Raw genomic sequence first — 12795 nt, forward strand, 5'->3', positions numbered from 1 at the left:
CATGTAAGCAAACAGATTTTCCACTCTGCCTCGCAAGGAGAAACTCTGCCTGCTTAGAAAACATCTCCGATCCTGCTCTAGAGGTTGCCCGCAGGTCTGCAGAGTGTTTTGCAAGAAGCAAAAGAAAGTTGTTTAAAAACTCCTTCTGTTCAAATGTTAATGTGTTTGGAAAAGGCAGGAGAGTGGCAAGGTACTGTTTTCTTAAGTTTAGTGACTGCGCACACAATCTCAGTGTTGTGCGGCTCCGTTATTCGCTTTTCGGAAGCTGCCAGTCTCTCAGTCTCCCAGAGGCGAAGATGCGGCTTCTTCGCACGAAGAGCATTGTGCTGTTCGAAGAGCATGGTGCCGGTCGCAGAGCATGGTGCCGGTCGTGGTGTGCTCCTGCAAGCGGCTTCTGCCGAAAGATGCCCGGGACAAGCACATAGCTTCGGAGAGCTCCGTATCTTCGTCTTTAGTGTCTCCTGTCACATACATCTAAGCAAAAAGCTTTTCCACATGTCTCGCTAGGAGAAACTGTGCCTGTTCAGAAAACATCTCTGATCGTCTTGTAGAGGTTGCACTCAGGTCTGCAGAGTGTTTTTCAAGAAACAAAAGAGAGTTCTTTAAAACTCCTTCTATTCGAATGTTAATGTGTTTGGAAAAGGCAGGAGTGTGGCAAGGTACTGTTTTCTTAAGTTTAGTGACTGCGCACATAGTCTAAGTGTTGTGCAGCTGTGTTATTTGCTTTTCAAATGCTGCCTCTCTGTCCGTTTCCTGGAAGCGAAGAAGTGGCTTCTTCGCACGAAGAGCATTGCGTCGGTCGCAGAGCATGGTGCCGGTTGTGGTGCACTCCTGCGAGCGGCTTCTGCTGAAAGATGCCCGGGACAAGCACATAGCTTCGGAGAGCTCTGTATCTTCGTCTTTAGTGTCTCCTGTCACATACATCTAAGCAAAAAGCTTTTCCACATGTCTCGCTAGGAGAAACTGTGCCTGTTCAGAAAACATCTCCGATTGTGTTGTAGAAGTTGCAGGCACGTCTGCAGAGATTTTTGCAAGAAGCAAAAGAAAGTTATCCAAAACGCCTTGCATTCGAATGTTAATTTGTTTGGAAAAGGCAGGAGAGTGGCAAAGTATGGTTTTCTATCATTTTGCAAGCTGCGCACACAATCCCAGGGTTGTGCGGCTTTGTTGTTTGCTTTTCAGAAGCTGCCGCTCTCTCCGTCTCGCGGAGGTGAAGAAGCGGCTTCTTCGTGTGAAGAGCATTGTGCCGGTCGCAGAGCATGGTGCCAGTCATGGTGTGCTCCTGCGAGCGGCTTCTTCTGCAAGATGCCCGGGACAAGCCCATAGCTTTGCAGAGCTCCGTATCTTTATCTTTAGCATCTCCTGTCGCATACAAATAAGCAAACAGCTTTTCCACTCTGCCTCGCAAGGTGATACTGTGCCTGTTCAGAAAACATCTCCGATCGTCTTGTAGAGGTTGCAGGCAGGTCTGCAGAGTATTTTGCAAGAAGCAAAAGAAAGTTGTCCGAAACGACTTCTATTCGAATGTTAAAGTGTTTGGAAAAGGCAGGAGAGTGGCCAACTACACTTTTCTATCATTTTGCAAGCTGCTCACACAGTCTCAGTGTTGTGCGGCTTCGTTGTTTGCTTTTCAGAAGCTGCCTCTCTCTCTGTCTCGCGGACGCGAAGAAGTGGCTTCTTCGCGTGAAGAGCATGGTGTCGGTCGCAGAGCATGGTGCCAGTCATGGTGTGCTCCTGCGAGCGGCTTCTTCTGCAAGATGCCCGGGACAAGCCCATAGCTTTGCAGAGCTCCGTATCTTTATCTTTAGCATCTCCTGTCGCATACAAATAAGCAAACAGTTTTTCCACTCTGCCTCGCAAGGTGATACTGTGCCTGTTCAGAAAACATCTCCGATCGTCTTGTAGAGGTTGCAGGCAGGTCTGCACAGTGTTTTGCAAGAAGCAAAAGAGAGTTCTTTAAAACTCCTCCCATTCGAATGTTAATGTCTTTGGAACATGCAGGAGAGTGGCCATCTACAGTTTTCTATTATTTTGCAAGCTGCACACACAATCTCAGTGTTGTGTGGCTTCATTGGTCACGTTTCGGAAGCTGCCACTCTCTCTGTCTCGCAGATGCGAAGAAGTGGCTCCTTCGTGTGAAGAGCATTGTGCCGGTTGCAAAGCCTGGTGCCGGTCGTGGTGCGCTCCTGCGAGTGGCTTCTGCTGAAAGACACCCTGGACAGGCACTTAGCTTCGGAGAGCTCTGTATCTTCGTCTTTAGCGTTTCTAGTCACCTATATCTAAGGAAAAAGCTTTTCCACTATGTCTCGCAAGGAGAAACTCTGCTTGTTCAGGAGAAAACATCTCGGATTGTGTTCCAGACGTTGCACACAGGTCAGCAGTGTGCTTCGTAAGGAGCAAAAGAAAAGTTGTCCAAAACTCTTTCATATGAATATTAATGTGAATGTAAAAGGCAGTAGAGTGGCAAGGTGCTGTTGGTAGCTGAGCACAGAATCTCAGTGATGTGCGGCTTTGTTGTTCCCCTTTCGAATGCTAACGCTATCTCCATCTCCCAAAAGAGAAGTGGCCGTCTTCTTGTCTCGAAGAGCATTTTGCCATATAGGGCATGGCGATGGTCGTGGTGCCCTCAGTAACTCCTGAAATAGGCCATCAAGAACCGGGCCAAGTGAAATTAGTTTGCCAGGAAAGAGGAGCACGGTTTTTATTCAGGGGTATGTGCTGGAATGGCCTGCTGCCTCCTGAAATTCACAATATGCAGGATGGTTCCCAGACCCAAGCTGACACCAGTGCCAAGTTGGGCTGGTTTGACAGTGCCAAGTGTCTCCTGCAATCTGCCATCAAGAACCAGAGATGGTGAGTTTAGTTTGCCAGGGAAAAGAACCGAGGTTTGTGTTCATGCGCCTGTGGCTGGAGTGGTTGGCCAGCTCCTGAAAGTCCGCTATACGCAGGAAGGTTCCCAGACCCAAGGTGGCATCAGTTGAAACTCGGGCTGGTTTGACAGTGCCAAGTAGCTCCTGCTATCTCCCATCAAGAACCAGAGAAAATCAGTTTGGTTTCCCAGGAAAAAGGAGCAAGGTTTATATCTGGGGGCCTGTGGCTGGAATGGATTGCTGGGTCCTGAGATTCAGCAATAAGAGGATGGTTCCCAGACCCAAGCTGGCACCAGTGCCATCTCAGGCACGTTTGACAGTGCCAAGTGGCTCCTGCAATCTGCCATCAAGATACAGGGCAGATGAGTTCTGTTTGCCAAAAAAAAGAAGCGACGTGTTTATCTGGGGGCCTGTGGCTGGAGTGGCCGCATGGCTCCTGAAATTCCACGAAACGCAGGATGGTTCCCAGACCCAAGCTGGCACGAGTGCCAAGTCGGGCTGGTTTGACAGTTCCAAGTGTCTCCGGCAATCTGCCATCCAGAAGCGGGGCAGGTGAGTTTTCATTGCCAGGGAGGAAGAGCGATTATTTTCAACGGGAACCAGAGTCCAGGAATGGCCGGCTGCCTCCTGAAATTCCACGATACGCAGCATGGTTCCCAGAGCCAAGCTGGCACCAGTGCCATGTCAGGCTGGTTTACAGTGCCAAGTGGCTTATGCAATCTGCCATTCAGAACCAGGGCAGGTGAGGTTTGGTTGCCAGGGTAAAGAAAAGAGGTCTGTGTTTTGGGGCCTGTGGGCGGGAGTGGCCGGCTGGCTCCTAAAAATCCACGAGACTCAGGATGGATCCCAGACCCAAGCGGGCACCACTGCAAATTCGGGCTGGTTTGACAGTGCCAAGTGGCTCCTGCAATCTGCCATCCAGAAGCGTGGCAGGTCAGTTTTCTTTGCCAGGGAACAGGGCAGAGGTTTGTGTTTGGGCGCCCAAGACTGTAGTGGCCGCATGGCTCCTGAAATTCCACGATACGCAGGATGGTTCCCAGACCAAAGCTGGAACCAGTTCCAAGTCGGGCTGGTTTGACAGTGCCGAGTGGCAACTGCAATCTGGCATCCAGAAGCAGGGCAGGTGAGTTTTGTTTGCCAAGAAATAGGATCGAGGTTTGTGTTTGTGTGCCTGTGGCCAAGAGTGGCCGACTGGCTCCTGAAATTCCACGATACGCACGATTGTTCCCAAACCCAAGCGGGCGCCAGTGCTAAATTCGGCTGGTTTGACAGTGCCAGGGGGCTCCGGCAATCTGCCATACAGTAGTGGGGCGTGTGAGTTTTCTTTGCTAGGGAAGAGGACCGATTATTGTCTTACGGAACCAGAGTCTGGAACGCCAGCTGGCTCCTTAAGTTCCACGATACGCAGGATGGTTCCCAGACCCAAGCTTGCACCACTGCCAAGTCGGGCTGGCTTGACAATGCGAAGTGGCTGCTTCAATCTACCATCCAGAAGCGGAGCAGATGCGTTTTGTTTGCCAGGGAAAAGAGCTGAGGTTTGTGTTCGAACACCTCTGGCCACGAGTGGCCGGCTGGCTCCTGAAATTCCACGAGACGCAGGATGATTCCCAGACCCAAGCTGGCACCACTGCTAAGTCAGACTGGTTTGACAGTGCCAATTGTCTCCTGAAGTCTGCCATCCTGAAGTGGGGCAGGTGAGTTTTGTTTGCCAGGGAAGAGGACTGATGATTTTATTTAAGAGCCTGTGGCCTGGCGTGGCTGGCTGGCTCCTGAAGGTCCATGATTAGCAGGATGATTCCCTGACCCAAGCTGCAACCACTGCGAAGTCGGGCTGGTTTGACAGTTTCAAGTTCCTCCTACAATCTGCCATCCAGAAGTGGGGCAGATGAGTTTTGTTTCCCAGGGAAGAGGACCGATTGTTTTCTTCGGGAACGTGAGTCCGGAACTGGCCAGCTGGCACCAATGCAAATTTGGGCTGGTTTGACAGTGCCGAGTTACTCCTGCAATCTGCCATACAGAAGCGGGGCAGGTGAGTTTTTTTTTCCCAGGGAAAAGAGCCGAGGTTTGTGTTCGAACACCTGTGGCCATATGTGGCCGGCTAGCTCCTGAAATTCCACGATGCGCAGGATGATTCCCTGACCCAAGCAGCAACCTCTGCCAAGTCGGGCTGGTTTGACACTGCCAAGTGCCTCCTGCAATCTGCCATTCAGTAGCGGGGCAGGTGAATTTTGTTTGCCAGGGAAAAGGACCGAGGTTTGTGTTCGAACACCTGTGGCCATGAGTGGTCGGCTAGCTCCTGAAATTCCATGATACGCAGGATGTTTCCCAGACCCAAGCTTTCACCACTGCCAAGTCGGGCTGGCTTGACAATGCCAAGTGGCTGCTTCAATCTACCATCCTGAAGCAGGGCAGATGAGTTTTCTTTGCCAGGGAAAGGGGCTGCGGTTTGTGTTCGGGGGCCTGTGGCCATGAGTTGCCGGCTGGCTCCAGAAATTCCACGATACGCAGGATGGTTCCCAGACCAAGGCTGGCACCAGTGCCACGTCGGGCTGGTTTACAGTGCCTAGTGGCTCCTGCAATCTGCCATTCAGAACCAGGGCAGATGAGTTTTGGTTGCCAGGATTAAGACCAGAAGTCTGTGTTTTGGGGCCTGTGGGTGCGAATGGCCGACTGGCTCCTGAAATTCCACAAAACGCAGGATGGATCCCAGACCCAAGCTGGCACCAATGCAAATTCGGGCTGGTTTGACAGTGCCAAGTGGCTCCTGCAAACTCCAATCCAGAAGCGAGACAGGTGAGTTTTCTTGCCAGGGAAGAGGACCGATTATTTTTTTCGGGACCTTGCTCCAGCAGGGGCTGGCTGACTTTTGAAATTCCACGATGCGCAGGATTATTCCCAGACCCATGCTGGCACCACTGCCTGGGTGGGCTGGTTTGACAGTGTCTTGTGGCTCCATCAGTCTGCCATCCAGAAGCGGGGCAGGTGACGTTTGTGTGCAAGGGTAAAGGGCCGAGGTTTATGTTCGGATTCCTGAGGCCTGGAGTGGCATGCTGGCCACTGAATATCCACCGTACGCAGGATGGTTCCCAGCCTGAAGCTGGAACCAGCGCCAAGCCAGGCTGGTTTGACAGTGCCAAGTGGCTCCTCAAATCTGCCATCCAGAAGCGGGGCAAGTGAGTTTGTTTTGCCAGGGAAAAGGGCTGACCTTTGTGTTTGGGGGCCGGTGGCCGGGAGTGGCCTGGCTAGCTCCTGAAATTCCACGATACGCAGCATGATTCCTTGACCCAAGCAGCAACCTCTGCCAAGTCGGGCTGGTTTGACAATGCCAAGTGCCTCCTGCAATCTGCCATTCAGTAGCGGGGAAGGTGAATTTTGTTTGCCAGGGAAAAGGACCGAGGTTTGTGTTCGAACACCTGTGGCCATGAGTGGTCGGCTGGCTCCAGAAATTCCACGATACGCAGGATGGTACCCAGACCCAAGCTGGCACCAGTGCCACGTCGGGCTGGTTTACAGTGCCTAGTGGCTCCTGCAATCTGCCATTCAGAACCAGGCCTGGTGAGTTTTGGTTGCCAGGATTAAGACCAGAAGTCTGTGTTTTGGGGCCTGTGGGTGGGAATGGCCGACTGGCTCCTGAAATTACACAAAACGCAGGATGGATCCCAGACCCAAACTGGCACCAATGCAAATTCAGGCTGGTTTGACAGTGCCAAGTGGCTCCTGCAAACTCCAATCCAGAAGCGAGACAGGTGAGTTTTCTTGCCAGGGAAGAGGACCGATAATTTTTTTTGGGACCTTGCTCCAGCAGGGGCCGGCTGACTTTTGAAATTCCCCGATACGCAGGATGATTCCCAGACCCAGCTGGCACCACGGCCAAGCTGGTCTGGTTTGACAGTGTCTTGTGGCTCCATCAGTCTGCCATCCAGAAGCGGGGCAGGTGACTTTTGTGTACAAGGGTAAAGGGCCGAGGTTTATGTTCGGGTTCCTGAGGCCTGGAATGCCTGGATGGCCCCTGAATATCTACTGTATGCAGGATGGTTCCCAGACCGAAGCTGGAACCAGCGCCAAGCCGGGCTGGTTTGACAGTGCCAAGTGACTCCTGCAATCTGCCATACTGAAGCGGGGCGGATGAGATTTGTTTGCCAGGGAAAAGGGCTGACGTTTGTGTTTGGGGGCCGATGGCCAGGAGTGGCCTGGCTGGCTCCTGAAATTCCACGATACGCAGGATGATTTCTTTGACCCAAGAAGCAACCTCTTCCAAGTCGGGCTGCTTTTGCAATGCCAAGTGCCTCCTGCAATCTGCCATCCAGAAACGAGGCAGGTGAATTTTTTTGCCAGGGAAAAGGACCGAGGTTTATGTTCGGGCGCCTAGGACAGAAGTGGCCGGCTGGCTCCTGAAATTCCACGATAGGCAGGATGGTTCCCAGACTCAAGCTGGCACCAGTGCCAAGTCGGGCTGGTTTGTCAGTGCCAATTGTTTCCTGAAGTCTGCCATCCTGAAGCGGGGCATCTGAGTTTTCTTGCCAGGGAAGAGGAGTTATTATTTTTCTTGGGAGCCTGTGGCCTGGAGTGGCCGGCTGGCTCCTGAAGATCCATGAGAGGCAGGATGGTACCCAGACCCAAGCTGGCACCAGTGCCACGTCGGGCTGGTTTACAGTGCCTAGTGGCTCCTGCAATCTGCCATTCAGAACCAGGGCAGATGAGTTTTGGTTGCCAGGATTAAGACCAGAAGTCTGTGTTTTGGGGCCTGTGGGTGCGAATGGCCGACTGGCTCCTGAAATTCCACAAAACGCAGGATGGATCCCAGACCCAAGCTGGCACCAATGCAAATTCGGGCTGGTTTGACAGTGCCAAGTGGCTCCTGCAAACTCCAATCCAGAAGCGAGACAGGTGAGTTTTCTTGCCAGGGAAGAGGACCGATTATTTTTTTCGGGACCTTGCTCCAGCAGGGGCCGGCTGACTTTTGAAATTCCACGATGCGCAGGATTATTCCCAGACCCATGCTGGCACCACTGCCTGGGTGGGCTGGTTTGACAGTGTCTTGTGGCTCCATCAGTCTGCCATCCAGAAGCGGGGCAGGTGACGTTTGTGTGCAAGGGTAAAGGGCCGAGGTTTATGTTCGGATTCCTGAGGCCTGGATTGGCTTGCTGGCCACTGAATATCCACGGTACGCAGGATGGTTCCCAGACCGAAGCTGGAACCAGCGCCAAGCTGGGCTGGTTTGACAGTGCCAAGTGACTCCTGCAATCTGCCATACTGAAGCGGGGCGAGTGAGTTTTGTTTGCCAGGGAAAAGGGCTGACGTTTGTGTTTGGGGGCCGGTGGCCAGGAGTGGCCTGGCTGGCTCCTGAAATTCCACGTTACGCAGGATGGTTCCCAGACCCAAGCAGCAACCTCTGCCAAGTCGGGCTGGTTTTACAATGCCAAGTGGCTCCTGCAATCTGCCATCCAGAAGTGGGGCAGGTGAATTTTTTTGCCAGGGAAAAGGACCGAGGTTTATGTTCGGGCGCCTAGGACGGAAGTGGCCGGCTGGCTCCTGAAATTCCACGATACGCGGAACGATTCCCAGACCCAAGCTGGCCCCAGTGCCAAGTCGGGCTGGTTTGTCAGTGCCAATTGTCTCCTGAAGTCTGCCATCCTGAAGCGGGGCAGGTGAGTGTTGTTTCCCAGGGAAGAGGACTGATTATTTTTCTTGGGAGCCTGTAGCCTGGCGAGGCCGGCTGGCTCCTGAAGATCCATGATAGGCAGGATGGTACCCAGACCCAAGCTGGCACCAGTGCCAAGTCGGGCTGATTTGACAGTTTCAATTTGCTCCTGCAATCTGCCATCCAGAAGTGGGGCAGATGAGTTTTGTTTCCCAGGGAAGAGGACCGATTGTTTTCTTCGAGAATGTGAGTCCGGAAATGGCCACCTGGCTCCTGAAATTCCATGATACGCAGGATGGTTCCTAGACCCAAGCTGGCACCAGTGCCATGTCGGGCTGGTTTACAGTGCCTAGTGACTCCTGCAATCTGCCATCCAGAAGCGGGGCAGGTGAGTTTTTATTGCAGGGAAAAGGGTCGCGGTTTATGTTTGGGGGCCTGTGGCCGGGAGTGGCCTCCTGGCTCCTGAAATTCCACGATACGCAGGATGATTCCCTGACCCAAGCAGCAACCCCTGCCAAGCTGGGCTGGTTTGACAATGCCAACTGCCTCCTGCAATCAGCCATCCAGAAGCGGGGCAGGTGAATTTCGTTTGCCAGGGAAAAGGGCCGAGGTTTGTGTTCGGGGGCCTGAGACCTGGAGTGGCCTGGCGGCTCCTGAAATTCCACGATACGCAGGATGATTCCCTGACCCAAGCTGTAACCACTGCCAAGTCGGGCTGGTTTTACAGTGCCAAATGGCTCCAGGAATCTGCCATCCTTAAGCGGTACCGGTGAATTTTGTTTTCCAGGGAAGAGGACTGATTATGTTAATTTGAAGCCTGTGGCATTGAGTGGCTGGCTGGCTGTTGAAATTCCACGATACGCAGGATGGTTCCCAGACCCATGCTGGCACGAGTGTCAAGTCGGGCTGGTTTGACAGTGCCAAGTGGCTCCTGCAAACTCCAATCCAGAAGCGAGACAGGTGAGTTTTCTTGCCAGGGAAGAGGACCGATTATTTTTTCGGGGACCTTGCTCCAGCAGGGGCCGGCTGACTTTTGAAATTCCACGATACGCAGGATGATTCCCAGACCCAAGCTGGCACCACTGCCTGGGTGGGCTGGTTTGACAGTGTCTTGTGGCTCCTTCAATCTGCCATCCAGTAGCGGGGCAGGTGACGTTTGTGTGCAAGGGTAAAGGGCCGAGGTTTATGTTCGGGTTCCTGAGGCCTGGAGTGGCTTGCTGGCCACTGAATATCTACGGTACGCAAGATGGTTCCCAGACCAAAGCTGGAACCAGCGCCAAGCCGGGCTGGTTTCACAGTGCCAAGTGGCTCCTGCAATCTGCCATCCAGAAGCGGGGCAAGTGAGTTTGTTTTGCCAGGGAAAATGGCTGAGGTTTATGTCTGGGGGCTGGTGGCCGGGAGTGGCCTGGCTGGCTCCTGAAATTCCATGATACGCAGGATGGTTCCCAGACCCAAGCTGGCACCAATGCAAATTCGGGCTGGTTTGACAGTGCCAAGTTGCTCCTGCAATCTGCCATCCAGAAGCGGGACAGATGAGTTTTATTTCCCACGGAAAACGGCTGAGGTTTGTGTTCGAACACCTATGGGAATGATTGGCCGGCAGCTACTGAAATTTCAGGATACGCAGGATGGTTCCCGACCCAAGCTGGCCCCAGTGCCAAGTCGGGCTGGCTTGACAATGCCAAGTGGCTGCTTCAATCTACCATCCAGAAGCAGGCCAGATGAGTTTTGTTTTCCAGGGAAAAAGCTGAGGTTTGTGTTCGGGGGCCTGTGGCCATGAGTGGCGGGCTGGCTCCTGAAATTCCACGGTACGCAGGATGATTCCCAGACCCAAGCTGGTACCACTGCCAAGTGAGGCTGGTTTGACAGTGCCAAGTTGCTCCTGCAACCTCCCATGCAGAAGCGGGTCAGGTGAATTTTCTTGTCCAGGGAAGAGGAGCGATTATTTCCTTCAGGAACCAGAGTCCGGAAACGACCAACTGACTCCTTAAATTCCATGATACACAGGAGGGTTCCCAGATCAAAGCTGGCACCAGTGCGAAGCCCGGCTGGCTTACAGTGTCTAGTGGCTCCTTCAATCTGCCATCCAGAAGCACAGCAGGTGAGTTTCTTTTGCCAGGGAAAAGGTCCGAGGTTTGTGTTCGGAGGCCTGAGACCTGGAGTGGCCTGGCGGCTCCTGAAATTCCACGATACGCAGTATGATTCCTTGACCCAAGCTGCAACCACTGCCAAGTCGGGCTGGTTTTACAATGCCAAGTGGCTCCTGCAATCTGCTATCCAGAAGCGGGGCAGGTGAATTTTTTTGCCAGGGAAAAAGACCGAGGTTTATGTTTGGGCGCCTAGGACGGAAGTGGCCGGCTGGCTCCTGAAATTCCACGATACACAGAATGATTCTCAGACCCAAGCTGTCACCAGTGCCAAGTCGGGCTGGTTTGTCAGTGCCAATTGTCTCCTGAAGTCTGCCATCCTGAGGCAGGGCAGGTGAGTAGTGTTTCCCAGGGAAGAGGACTGATTATTTTTTTTGGGAGCCTGTGGCCTGGAGTGGCCGGCTGGCTCCTAAAGATCCATGATACGCAGGATGATTCCCAGACCCAAGCTGGCACCAGTGCCAAGTCGGGCTGGTTTACAGTTTCAAGTTGCTCCTGCAATCTGCCATCCAGAAGTGGGGCAGATGAGTTTTGTTTCCCAGGGAAGAGGACCGATTGTTTTCTTCGGGAACGTGAGTCCGGGAATGGCTGACTGGCTCCTGAAATTCCATGATACGCAGGAGGGTTCCCAGAGACAAGCTGGCACCAATGCAAATTTGGGCTGATTTTACAGTGCCAAATGGCTCCTTCAATCTGCCATCCTGAAGCGGGACGGGTGAATTTTGTTTTCCAGGGAAGAGGATTGATTATGTTATTTGGAAGCCTGTGGCATTGAGTGGCTGGCTGGCTGTTGAAATTCCACGATACGCAGGATGGTTCCCAGACCCATGCTGGCACGAGTGTCAAGTCGGGCTGGTTTGACAGTGCCAAGTGGCTCCTGCAAACTCCAATCCAGAAGCGAGACAGGTGAGTTTTCTTGCCAGGGAAGAGGACCGATTATTTTTTCGGGGACCTTGCTCCAGCAGGGGCCGGCTGACTTTTGAAATTCCACGATACGCAGGATGATTCCCAGACCCAAGCTGGCACCACTGCCTGGGTGGGCTGGTTTGACAGTGTCTTGTGGCTCCTTCAATCTGCCATCCAGTAGCGGGGCAGGTGACGTTTGTGTGCAAGGGTAAAGGGCCGAGGTTTATGTTCGGGTTCCTGAGGCCTGGAGTGGCTTGCTGGCCACTGAATATCTACGGTACGCAAGATGGTTCCCAGACCGAAGCTGGAACCAGCGCCAAGCCGGGCTGGTTTCACAGTGCCAAGTGGCTCCTGCAATCTGCCATCCAGAAGCGGGGCAAGTGAGTTTGTTTTGCCAGGGAAAATGGCTGAGGTTTATGTCTGGGGGCTGGTGGCCGGGAGTGGCCTGGCTGGCTCCTGAAATTCCATGATACGCAGGATGGTTCCCAGACCCAAGCTGGCACCAATGCAAATTCGGGCTGGTTTGACAGTGCCAAGTTGCTCCTGCAATCTGCCATCCAGAAGCGGGACAGATGAGTTTTATTTCCCACGGAAAACGGCTGAGGTTTGTGTTCGAACACCTATGGGAATGATTGGCCGGCAGCTACTGAAATTTCAGGATACGCAGGATGGTTCCCGACCCAAGCTGGCCCCAGTGCCAAGTCGGGCTGGCTTGACAATGCCAAGTGGCTGCTTCAATCTACCATCCAGAAGCAGGCCAGATGAGTTTTGTTTTCCAGGGAAAAAGCTGAGGTTTGTGTTCGGGGGCCTGTGGCCATGAGTGGCGGGCTGGCTCCTGAAATTCCACGGTACGCAGGATGATTCCCAGACCCAAGCTGGTACCACTGCCAAGTGAGGCTGGTTTGACAGTGCCAAGTTGCTCCTGCAACCTCCCATGCAGAAGCGGGTCAGGTGAATTTTCTTGTCCAGGGAAGAGGAGCGATTATTTCCTTCAGGAACCAGAGTCCGGAAACGACCAACTGACTCCTTAAATTCCATGATACACAGGAGGGTTCCCAGATCAAAGCTGGCACCAGTGCGAAGCCCGGCTGGCTTACAGTGTCTAGTGGCTCCTTCAATCTGCCATCCAGAAGCACAGCAGGTGAGTTTCTTTTGCCAGGGAAAAGGTCCGAGGTTTGTGTTCGGAGGCCTGAGACCTGGAGTGGCCTGGCGGCTCCTGAAATTCCACGAT

This window comes from Melozone crissalis, unplaced genomic scaffold (assembly GCF_028551555.1).
Source record: "Melozone crissalis strain CALT ecotype California unplaced genomic scaffold, PUWL_Pcris_2 ptg000008l_1, whole genome shotgun sequence".
In the NCBI taxonomy this organism is placed as follows: Eukaryota; Metazoa; Chordata; class Aves; order Passeriformes; family Passerellidae; genus Melozone; species Melozone crissalis.